General features: G+C 37.0%; 1 long non-coding RNA gene across 2 annotated transcripts in view; it reads left to right on the top strand.

Moving 5' to 3' along the window:
• Nucleotides 1-12,095, top strand: part of LOC144580583 (uncharacterized) — a 514,841-nt gene extending 502,746 nt beyond the window's left edge. For both annotated transcript variants that reach the window (XR_013530466.1, XR_013530467.1), the window contains exon 3: nt 11,950-12,095. This is a non-coding gene — a long non-coding RNA (uncharacterized LOC144580583). The remainder of the gene's footprint in view (nt 1-11,949) is intronic.
• Nucleotides 12,096-12,522: the final 427 nt, after the last annotated feature.

Below are 12,522 nucleotides of genomic sequence, written 5' to 3'. Positions count from 1 at the left end.
AAAATCAGTCCAAGGCAAAGATGAGAAGCAAAAGACAATTGCTAGAGTCAAGATGCTGAATGACAAGGGTATGAAACACCGTTATGTGACACTCTTCATAATTTATACTTCTTTTATATTTATTCTTCCTGACTAGAATATGAGCTTCTTGAAGGCAGAGTACTGGGGATGAATAACACAAAACGGTGGGTTATAAAATTATTCAGTTTGTGGAGCCAGTGGGTCATATCGGTAGATAACAAGTTGGCAGAGCTACACATAGAGTGGAAGGTGAGAAGGATTCTGATTTGAAGACATTTATTTGGAAGTTTTCTGCATAGGTATAATGGCCAAAATGATTGAAGTTGCTGAGATTGACTAGGGAGAATATGCTAAGAAAAGATTGTGAGAAAAGAAGAATATCAAGGATACAATATGGAGACCTTGATCATGAACTACCATTCATTCATTTATTCATTCATTCACTTAACATTTATTGATGGGCAAGATTGTTTAGCCTCAAGCTTACAATTACAAGAAGAGAGGGTAGGGGCAGGAGAGAGAGAAAGGAGCAAATGCAACAAATAAATTTAATTTTTAATATTAAAAAAATAGTAACATAATACAGTGCACCAACACCTAGTTCACTTATGAAGTCATCAATTTATTTAAAAATAAACTTAGAGAATAGCTTTTATTCTGTCTAGCATTGTGCCAGGCAATTGAGATGCGGCAGGTGAAGGGTAGAATCACAAATTTTATCTGTGGTGGCAGAGAGACATGTGTATGTGTTGTTTTCTGTGCTATCACATGACGTGCCCATCTCTAGCACTTGCTATTTACATAGAATGACATTTTTAGAATATTGTATGTTACAATGACTAATTAAAAAAATAAAATTGGACCGGGTGCTGTAGCTCATGCTGTAGCTCATGCTAATCCCAGCACTTTGGGGCCAAGGTGAGTGGCTCAATTGAGGTCAGGAGTTTGAGATCAGCCTGACCAACCTGGTGAAACCCATCTCTACTAAAAATATGAATGTTAGTCAGGTGTGGTGGCATGTGCCTGTAATCCAGCTACTTGGGAGGCTGAGGCAGGAGAACTGCCTGAACCCTGGAGGTGGAGGTTGCAATGAGACGAGATCACACCATTGCACTTCAGTCCAGTGAGACTTTGTCTACAAAAAAAAAAAAAAACCAAAAAGGATCATGTAATAATTATGTAATAAGTTAATAAGTTTAAGTTAATAAGTTTCATGAAAGAAACACAAAAATCTTCTGCAATGGTGAGGCTATGTGGCTAAATTCATGTAGGAACAAAAGAGTAGGCTGGTGTGGTGGCTCACACTTGTAATCCCAGCACTTTGGCAGGGTGAAGTAGGTGGGTTGCTTGAGCCCAGAAGTTTGAGATCAGCCTGGGCAACATGGCAAGACCTTGTAACTATGAAAAATACAAACATCAGCCAGACATGATGGTGTATCCCTGTAATCCCAGCTTCTCTTGAAGCAGAGGTGTGAGGATCGCTTGAGCCTGGGAGGTCAAGGCTTCAGTAAACCATGATTGTGCCACTGCACTTCACTCCAGCTTGGGTGACAGAGTGAGATTCTGTCTCAAAACTGCAATGAAAATGAATAAATAAATAAATAAAAACATTTCATTCTGCCAGGTAATCCACCCCTTCAGAGGTAAAACTCATCAATAGGAAGTAAGTAGAAAAGATTCCAGTTGTGTTGCACTTTAGAAGTTTACTAGGAAAGGCAGCTGACATCATGAGAGATTATAATGTGCACTCTCACTGAAGTTAACCTTCCATCAATTTCTATAACTAATGAATACACTCTTATAAGGCATAACATTGCTAGCATTCAACACAGATTCAAACGGTCAGTTTCCAGTTGTTTCTCTTATTAACAAATGTTCCAATTTCATCTTTCAATGAGTCAACTTCTACCTAGGAAAATGTTGCCTTGTTTAAATGAAGAAGAGAAACATATTGATTGGCTATTTTGTTCAACTGCATACAGTCAGCAACTGTGATTTTCTGGGTTTATTCTGAACACATAGGAAGTATACTTAAGTAGGGCTTGTTGGAATGTACCAAAGACAGATGAACAAATGGTTGCTAAGTTGCAAGAGTCTTCTGATTTCAAGGGTGAGTCCAAATGGGAGCCGATTATACCACAAAAGACAGAATCCTAAATCTCAAATGCCAAATGTTGAAATTCCAAAAGATCAAAATTCCTAGAGTCAAAAAATCACAATCTCAAAAGATAAATTTTCTGCCAATATCATTTTGAATAAAACAATTTAAAAATTATTTAGAAGATATATTTGTATTTTTAAAAGGGGATTCATTTGAGAATCATAAGAACACAATAAAACAGGTGACGGTAACATACATATTTCTGCAAGCAAAGGCACTCAGGTATACTAAAGATGGTTGTATGGGTACAATAGTATAATAGTTATAAGCAGACCAACAACATTTATAAAGAAACAGATCAAATGGATCAAACAGGTATCATTATGGTTGGTAATTTTGTACACCCAGCATCTGAAATATTGTGAATAACAATCAAAGTCTTTTGATAGATCAGTCAAAAATGGTGATGTGTCACCTCTGCATGTACAGTTAGCCAAAGAGCCAAGATCTCTAGAACTTTTATCTTTCATGAATGCAGATGTTTAGAAAGGACATCTATTCATTTATTGAGGAAGTTTCAATGATTTTATGTACATGCATAACACACAAAAGTCAGTGGTGTGGTAATACACTTTTGTGAGATTAAGTTAGCAAAAAAATGCAATCAACAAATTAGAACTCTAAAAAGTCTTCACACAATTTATACCTCTGCTACTGGAAGAGATAAAATATGTAGCCATACAAAATTGTAAAAGAAGTACTGCTTACAATTTAAAATTGTGAAAAAATACTAAAACCTAACAAGATAATTTGACCTATGAAAAAGTGGATTATGGGGACAGATGATAGGCAATTGCCCAAAGATGGTCCATAAGAGCTGGTCCCTTTCATGATAATTAGCATATTTTAAAGTCTTGCATCACAATAAATAGCAGCTTTTTATTTTTTAGGATGTAATTTTTCTCAAAGAATTCTTTCACATTTATTTTTCACAATACGCTGCTCTTTGAAATTCTTTTTTTTTAAATTGCATTTTAGGTTTTGGGGTACATGTGCAGAACATGCAAGATAGTTGCATAGGTACACATGTGGCAGTGTGATTTGCTGCCTTCCTCCCCTTTACCCACATCTGGCATTTCTCCCCATGCTATCCCTCCCCAGCTCCCCCCAACTGCCCCTCCCCTATTCCCTCCAGTAGACCCCCGTGTGTAGTGCTCCCCTCCCTGTGTCCATGTGTTCTCATTGTTCATCACCTGCCAATGAGTGAGGACATGTGCTATTTCATTTTCTGTTCTTGTGTCAGTTTGCTGAGAATGATGTTCTTCAAATTCATCCATGTCCCTACAAAGGACACAAACTCATCGTTTTTGATTGCTGCGTAATATTCCATGGTGTATATGTGCCACATTTTCCCAGTCCACTCTATCATCGATGGCCATTTGGGTTGTTTAATAAATGGTGTTGGGAAAACCGGCGAGCCATGTGCAGAAAGCAGGAACTGGACCCCTTCCTGACACCTTACACTAAAATTAACTCCAGATGGATTAAAGACTTAAACACAAGACCTGGCACCATAAAAACCCTGGAAGAAAATCTAGGCAAAAGCATTCAGGACATAGGAGTAGGCAAGGACTTCATGATCAAAACACCAAAAGCATTGGCAACAAAAGCCAAAATAGACAAATGGGACCTAATCAAACTCCACAGCTTCTGCACGGCAAAAGAAACAGTCAGTAGAGTGAGATTCTTATATGAATCGATATACACTGACATAAGCATTCCACCAAATCTACTCAGACTCATACACTAATCTCCTCTTGAAACACCCTCACAGACATACCCAAAATAATTATTTACCAAGTTTATAGGTATTCCATAATCCAGGCAAACTGACACCCAAAATTAAGTCCACAAGTCTGCCTTTTGTCATCTTGGCACCCATATGCATCTCCTGAAACCATACCTAATTTTTAAATAAAGAAAATAACAAGGTAATGGTTTCACCTAACATGTTGCCACTATCCTGGGATTGGGATTTTCGAGATTTTAGATGTTAAGACTTTGAGACTTTAGGGATTGACAGTTGAGAAGTTTTGATCTTTTACGATTTCAACATTTGGAATAATGGCATTGGGATTGTGTTTATCAGGATTATGATTCAAACCTGTCCAAGTGAGCATGGCCACATTGCATGCATAATTTGTGTCCAACATTCAAAACTACTATCAGTAGAAAGTATTTTCTTATATGTGAAACCATAATCTGTAACAACTTTATATATATAGTCCTATTCATGTAATATTATTATTTATTATCCTTTAAGTTCTGGGGTACATGTGCAGATCATGCAGGTTTGTTACATGGGTGTACACATACCATGGTGATTTGCTGCATCCATCATCCATTCACCCCGTCATCTACATTAGGTATTTCTCCTAATGTTATCCGTCCTTGATCCCCCTACCCTATGCTGTCCCTCCCCTAGCTTACCACCCTCCAACAGGCCCCGGTGTGTGATGTTCCCCTTCCTTTGTCCATGTGTTCTCATTGTTCAAACCCACTTATAAGTGAGAACATGCAGTGTTTGGTTTTCTGTTCTTGTGTCAGTTTACTGAGAATAATGGTTTCCAGCTTCATCCATGTCCCTGAAACAAATATGAGCTTATTCTTTTTATGGCTGCATAGTAGTCCATGGTGTATATGTGCCACATTTTCTTTATGCAGTCTATCATTTATGGGCATTTGGGTTGGTTCGAAGTCTTTGCTATTGTGAATAGTGCCACAATAAACATATGTGCGCATGCGTCATTATAGTAGAATGATTAATAATCCTTTGGGTATGTGCCCAGTAATGGGATTGCTGGGTTAAATGGTATTACTGGTTCTAGATCCTTGAGAAATTGCCACACTGTTTTCCACAGTGGTTGAACTAATTTACACTCCTACCAACAGTGTAAAAGCATTTCTATTTCTCCACATCCTCTCCAGCATCTGTTGTCCCCAGATTTTTTCATGATCGCCACTCTAACTGGCATGAAATGATATCTCAATGTGATTTTGATTTGCATTTCTCTAATGACCGGTGAGGATGAGCTTTTTTGCATATGTTTGTTGGCCGCATAAATGACTTCTTTTGAAGTGTTCATATCCTTTTTCCACTTTTTGATGGTGTTGTTTGTTTTTTTCTTGTAAACTTGTTTAAGTTCTTTGTAGGTTCTGGATATTAGCCCTTTGTCAGTTGGGTAGCTTGCAAAAACTTTTTTCCCTTCTGTTGGTGGCCTTTTCACTTTAATGATAGTTTCTTGGTTTACTAGTTTGTATCCGGGTTGTTTTTCTGTCATTTGTTTTTGTTTTCAATCTTTCACCAATTATGTATGATTTATTTATTATTAGAATATTTGCCTCTCCCTGCCACTTTATATGCTAGAGTGCCAGAATCAGAATTAATAGAATAGGTAGCATAAAAATAATTCTTCATTAATATTGCCATATTATTGTTTCCAAGTGTGGCATCCACTTTCTTCCATGGGATGTGTGTGCCTACTTTTCCTCCTCTTTCAAGCACTAAAGATAATTTAGAGTTGAAAAAAGTTTACCTCACTTTTATACCTATTTTCCTGACTTAGTCAATCTGATTTTCTGTGCCAGCCATTTAAATTTTCACATGTGTGTTTTACATGTCCTTAAGTTTTCTCTTTGCATAAGCAAAAATGTGTGCAACCTCTGTGAACCCCACTCATGTCACTTCAGCATTTCATGTCAAATTTAATAATTTGACACTGAGGTCAAGTTTGTTTTTTCAAAGTTTAGATGTTCTTTGCTTTTTCTAGTTGTAACTTTCAATGGCAAAATCTGCAATAGCTTTTAGCCAACCTAATAAATATAATGCAAGGTATTGACCACATGCAGTTTCATTTTCCTCCCTTTAACCCCTCACTATGCTGCAGAAAAAGAGGAGTAAAGGTGCTATGTACTTAAATTACAAAGAGACAGATGAGAAGAAAAGAGCAGACTCATTTTTTTGAGCAAATTTGGCAGCTAGAATACAGGTGAAGGAGGAGGAGTTGCAACTGTCACAGAAGAGCAGAAATTAAGTCATAAGTGTCTTCTGACGTAAAAGACAGAAACTGGACAATTTGCCCTGAAGAACACCTGTTGGGTGGAGGGAGTTTCAGAATTCGAAGGTGAATTCATGCAGATGTGAACATGGGATATTTACAGATATTCTTGTGTATCTCTCCTGCTTCTCTTTTATCTCACACACCTTAGAAATTACTCCTTCTTCCTCCACTGACTCTTCCTTTTATGAGAAATAGTTTTATTTATGTTTATTATTTAGAGGATTTTTATCAAAATACCTGACTCAGCCATGCTAGTCAGAATATGGGGGTAAACTGAGCAGGGGATGGGACAGTTAAAAGTGAAAAGAGTAATGATTCGCATAGTATACTACAGACAATTCCTCATTGTTCATCCTTTTCACATTTAGGAAGTATGGCTTATTCATACTCAAGTGAGAGATGAGAGGATTGTCCTTTAGACAGACTGAGTGACCCAAAAAAATACCTCTGCATACATATCCCAAATAAAATGTTGGGCTACAATACATAGACTGTAACTCAAAGATAACTAGTCATTAATGCTTTCTCTATGCACAATATTTCATTGCTTTGCTTTATTGAGTGGATACCCGAGAACTGCTAAATACTTGAGGAAATACTTCAACATGAGACAGATGAATCAAGAAAACAGGAACTTGTAAAATTCAAAGAGCAAATAAAAATTTTTTTAATGAAGAACATTTCATATACATGTATGTGTGTGTGTGCATGTATTCCTTAACCACTAGAATGCTGAAAAGATAGTATCAAGGGAAGGTATAAGGAGTAAACTAAAGCAAAAATGAAAATATGAAAAGTAGAACATGCAGTTTTTTTAAAGTTTGATTGGAAGTCTCAAAATTTAATCCAAGTTTTAGACATAGATAACAGTAAAAACACAGAAGAGGAAACTTGAAAACGTCAAAAAGACACACACACACACACACACACACATCATGATATATAACCATGAAGTTTTAGATTATCAGAGATAACGATCTTCATTGCCTTCTAAATAGACAAACAGGTCACATGCAAAATAATGTAAATGTATATAGAATAAGACTTTTCAACAGTAATTTTGGATAATAAAATATGTCACAACGATGCCATCAGAATTCTCATTAAAAATACTTTAATCCTAGGTTTCTATAATCAAAACCAATTATCAACCAAGTGAGAGAACAGCATAAAAGGGCTAAAAAACTGTAAAAACATCTCTTGGTGGAAACTGTACATTCATTAAATTATGAAATAATGAAAAATGAATAGATATAGACAGACATGTATGCAAACAGAAAAGAGGACTCTATATCAAAGAGATGACAAATGGATTTTCCAGGATATTCTGCAACCTCAAATTTTGATTATAGATTTTGAACAACCAATATAAATTTCAGCATTAACACAAAAGGCTCTAGGAAGAAGGAATAATTGATTGTGTTGTGGGTTAGAACATGGGGGAATATTGTTCAGTGTCAAGCAAACAAGGCCAAATGATTAAGATGCACATGTGCACAGTCTTCTAAGAGCAGCGTTTATTGAGATAATCTCATAGGAACATGGATAGTCACAGGTGTATGGGCTCCTGTTGCTCACCGCTTTCATGCTGAGCACAGAAAGATCTAGCAGAATTGGATACCAGAATCTGGGAAAAATACCCAGACTTTTGTTTTGTGAAAATTTCAATACGTATGAGGATCAAATCACTGGCCTCTCAGCTGGCATCATCAGGAGTTCAATGTAATGGAAATATAATTTCATGATATCTCATCTTTCAATGATACAGCTCTTTTTGGTGACTTGCACTGTACTAGTTCACATATGGCTTCGCGTATTATTTTACATGACATTTGAGTTCAAGTCATGACTTATAATAAAGAGTGTGCCTAAGTCAAAATCTCACCAGAGGGAATCATATAGGGTACCTGTTAAGTCACTGAATTTTCTGGTACACAGACTTGCCTATGTAGAGTTTATGATCTGAACTAAAAAATTAAATAGTCAATACCTGGTCATCGTGATATAGATTTTGATGGGTAAATTTAAAGTTAAGATTTCTGAAACTGCAAAAGTCTGAAAACTAATTGATCTAAGACCATAGTTAACAGAGTGATATTATTAGTTTGTTCTTGAGTATGGTGTCTAAAGATAATTGTATTAACTTACAAGCTTGTGTTTTTCTCCAAATATATATATTGTGGAAGTGGCATTTGCAAATGTAACTGTCATTTGTCTTGTGACCAGAATGGTTAATCCTTAAATGCAATGATTTCTATCTTTCTTTGAGAGTTTGCTTCTATAAATCATAAATTTATGAGACCAATTCAGTAAAGAGTATTTTTTAGCTGATGATTATTCTTTAGTCCAGCACTTAGATTGTACCAGGCATGGTGGTTGAACGTGGAGACACACAGGAAGAGGCTATGCTCTTTCTTAAGACGTTTACAACCTAGTGCCTGAGGGAGACAAAATAGACAATCCCAATGCATAATTGTGAATGTGTTGATAGTGGGATTACTGAGAGGCCTGAATTACAGAGAGGAATTTCCTAAAAAAGTGATACCTGGGTGGTATTCAAAACTATGAGTTGAGCTATAGATGATGAATATTGTAGGAAGAGGGGCAATATAGCTAGAAGAATAAAGGCATTGACAATGTAATCACAATTGTTCAAAGTGCATTAAAGTCGGCTGTGTAATTGCAAGAATAATTTCAGGGTGAGAATATAAATTTCCCCTTTATGGAGAAACTGACACTGAGGTCTGTTATAGCCGCCCTCAATTTTATGGGTACATATTTTGGGTCAGAATTTAGCTGCCTTTAATGAATCAGGAACTCTGTGTGTGTTATTTCACCCTGGAATTGTTTTAAGGTTCAACCTTACTGACATATTTACCACATACCCTCGCCAGCTTTGCATCTTTGAATTGCAGGTTGAGATAACCTGAAGCTAGCGAAAGAGCTTCCTTTTAAGATGACTGTGATGAAGACCCAGATTTTCACAGCTCCAATCTTCACCACCTCCCCTCCTTGAAACACATCTGAAGGAAGATCTGAGAGCTAGTAGGAAGCCTTAGTGCTAGAGAGGGCCACAGAGTAAAAGCAGATCACAGATTATGTGGGAAGGGGCCTCATTAAAGTATTTGTTTATTTATTGATTGATTGAGACAAGTCTTCACTGTTACAGATCAGACTGGGGTGCAGTGATGCGATCTTGGCTCACTGTAACCTCCACCTCTTGGGTTCAGGCAATTCTCCTGCGTCAGTCTTCCCAGGAGCTGATATTATAGGTACCCACCACTACAACCGGTTAATTTTTGTATTATTTGTATTATTAGTAGGAATAGGATTTTGCCATGTTGGCCAGGCTGGTCTTGAACTTCTGACCTCAAGTGATCCGTCTGTCTCAGCCTCCTAGAATGCTGGGATTCCAGACACTTGGCCAAATTTTCTTTAAATGCAGATTTAGTTTTGAGTGACGTTTTGCATCACCCTTGCTCAGCTTGGAATAATGTTAGGATGCTCTTGAAACAGAAGCATGGGAGGGGGCATCAAAGGGCCTCTTCTGTAGCCCTTGAGACTGTTTCCTATACTACCACATAACCTCAGATAGAAAGTTCTGGAAACAAAAGCCTTTAAAAACTCAATCTCCCATATGTCTTTGTCTCCTTGCGCAGTGCTGGGTAAACAGTAAGACTCAATAAATGCTTACTGAATTGATGGTATTGGCAGCTCATTCACTTTATTCTAATTAAATTTCTCTCTCTAGGTGTAAAATGGCTTTTCACTAAGCACATTTCAGATAAAATTTTTTTAGACAGAGACAATGTAGCCACAAAATGAACTCAAATCCTGTTTGGTTTGATGAGTGCATTTTATTATCTACTGTTTGCTAGCAATTAGATACCAAAAATCTGAAGCTTTGTAAACACAAGGAGGATTAAAGTGGGGCGAGCTCACCATCTACATGTGATGCTTTTCAGGGTGCTGCAGAGGAGTTGTTTTGTATCGTTTGTTTTACTTTGTTGTAACCAATTCTCTAGAGCATGTCTGTTCTCTCAGAGGAACTTGGTACAAATGGCATTTGAGTTTTTAAGAAAAGAGCCTCAGGACATGGTGAGTCTTGGAAGCTCATATATGTTTTGTCATAGCTCTGTGTGAAATATTATGTAATTAAATTTTACGTTACATCGGTCCCAATACATAATAAAATGTCATCTGGTTAATTCTGGTTTCCAAATGCATTTTAAAACCAACTCAGAGTAAATATTGCATGTGATTCATGCCACAAATTGTTATGCAGGCATGTACTAGCATATTTGTGGTATTATACTGCATGCCAAATTATGCACTAAATTCAAATATGGACATGCTAATTTCCCTTGTGTTGTCAATATGAAGTTCTAAGCATTATTCTTTAATCAGAACACAACCAGTTCACTGAAGTCATAAAGTGAACTTCTCCCACATCTGCTTGCTTTATTTCTTTTGCATAAATAAGTTCATTAATTCTTCAACATATAGGTAGACAAAGGGAAGTTTTTAAAGGTTATATATATATATATATATATATATATATATAACTATATAAACAGATCACAAACGTTCACAGTTCCCTTAAAGAAGGGGGATAAAGGCATAATCTGGAACAAATATTACTCATCTATTTATAAATGTCTTTGATATTGTAAACAGTACTGCAATGAACATTCGTGTGCATGTGTCCTTGTAGTAGAACGATTTATAGTCCTTTGGATATATACCCAGTAATGGGATTGCTGGGTCAAATGGGATTTCTATTTCTAAGGCCTTGAGGAATCGCCACACCGTCTTCCACAATGGTTGGACTAATTTACACTCCCACCAACAGTGTAACAGTGTTCCTTTTTCTCCACATCCTCTCCAGCATCTGTTGTCTCCAGATTTTTTAATGATCGCCATTCTAACTGGCGTGAGATGGTATCTCAATGTGGTTTTGATTTGCATCTCTCTGATGACCAGTGACGATGAGCATTTTTTCATATGATTGTTGGCCTCATATATGTCTTCTTTCGTAAAGTGTCTGTTCATATCCTTTGCCCAATTTTGAATGGGCTTGTTTGTTTTTTTCCTGTAAATCTGTTTGAGTTCTTTGTAAATTCTGGATATCAGCCCTTTGTCAGATGGGTAAACTGCAAAAATTTTTTCCCATTCTGTTGGTTGCCGATTCACACTAGAAACTGTTTCTTTTGCTGTGCAGAAGCTGTGGAGTTTCATTAGGTCCCATTTGTCTATTTTGGCTTTTGTTGCCAATGCTTTTGGTGTTTTGTTCATGAAGTCCTTGCCTACTCCTATGTCCTGGATGGTTTTGCCTAGATTTCCTTCTAGGGTTTTTATGGTGCCGGGTCTTATGTTTAAGTCTTTAATCCATCTGGAGTTAATTTTGGTGTAAGGTGTCAGGAAGGGGTCCAGTTTCTGCTTTCTACACATGGCTAGCCAGTTTTCCCAACACCATTTGTTGAACAGGGAGTCCTTTCCCCATTGCTTGTTTTTGTCAGGTTTATCAAAGATTGTATGGTTGTAGCTATGTTGTGTTGCCTCTGATGCCTCTGTTCTGTTCAATAGCAAAGACCTGGAATCAACCCAAATGCCCATCGATGATAGACTGGATTGGGAAAATGTGGCACATATACACCATGGAATATTATGCAGCAATCAGAAATGATGAGTTTGTGTCGTTTATAGGGACATGGATGAATCTGGAGAACATCATTCTCAGCAAACTGACACAAGAACAGAAAATGAAACACCGCATATTCTCACTCATAGGCGGGTGATGAAAAATGAGAACACATGGACACAGAGAGGGGAGTACTAAACACTGGGGTCTATAGGGGGAAAAGGGGAGGGCCAGTGGGAGGGGGAGGTGGGGAGGGATTGCCAGGGGAGAAATACCAAATGTGGGTGAAGGGGAGAAAGCAAACAAAACACACTGCCATGTGTGTACCTATGCAACTGTATTGCATGCTCTGCACATGTACCCCAAAACCTAAAATGCAATTAAAAAAAAAAAAAGAAAATAATAAATAAATAAATAAATAAATACTGATGTTTTCAAGAAAAAAAAATGTCTTTGATAGCGTTCATGCCAAAATTGCTAGAAAACTGATGCAGGCAAACAAATGACTTGGGCAAGAAAAAGTACTGGGATACAGTATGATCTCTTAGAGACAGCCTGAAACCAGAAGAAATGGGGTTATTAAATTAAAGATATACTTCACGGAAAGGTAAAGATGTGCACTTAATTTTGTTCTTTTT

Source organism: Callithrix jacchus, chromosome 20 (assembly GCF_049354715.1).
Source record: "Callithrix jacchus isolate 240 chromosome 20, calJac240_pri, whole genome shotgun sequence".
Classification (NCBI taxonomy): domain Eukaryota; kingdom Metazoa; phylum Chordata; class Mammalia; order Primates; family Cebidae; genus Callithrix; species Callithrix jacchus.
The sequence above is the reverse complement of the archived record's forward strand: the minus strand, read 5'-3'. Positions and strand labels throughout refer to the sequence as shown.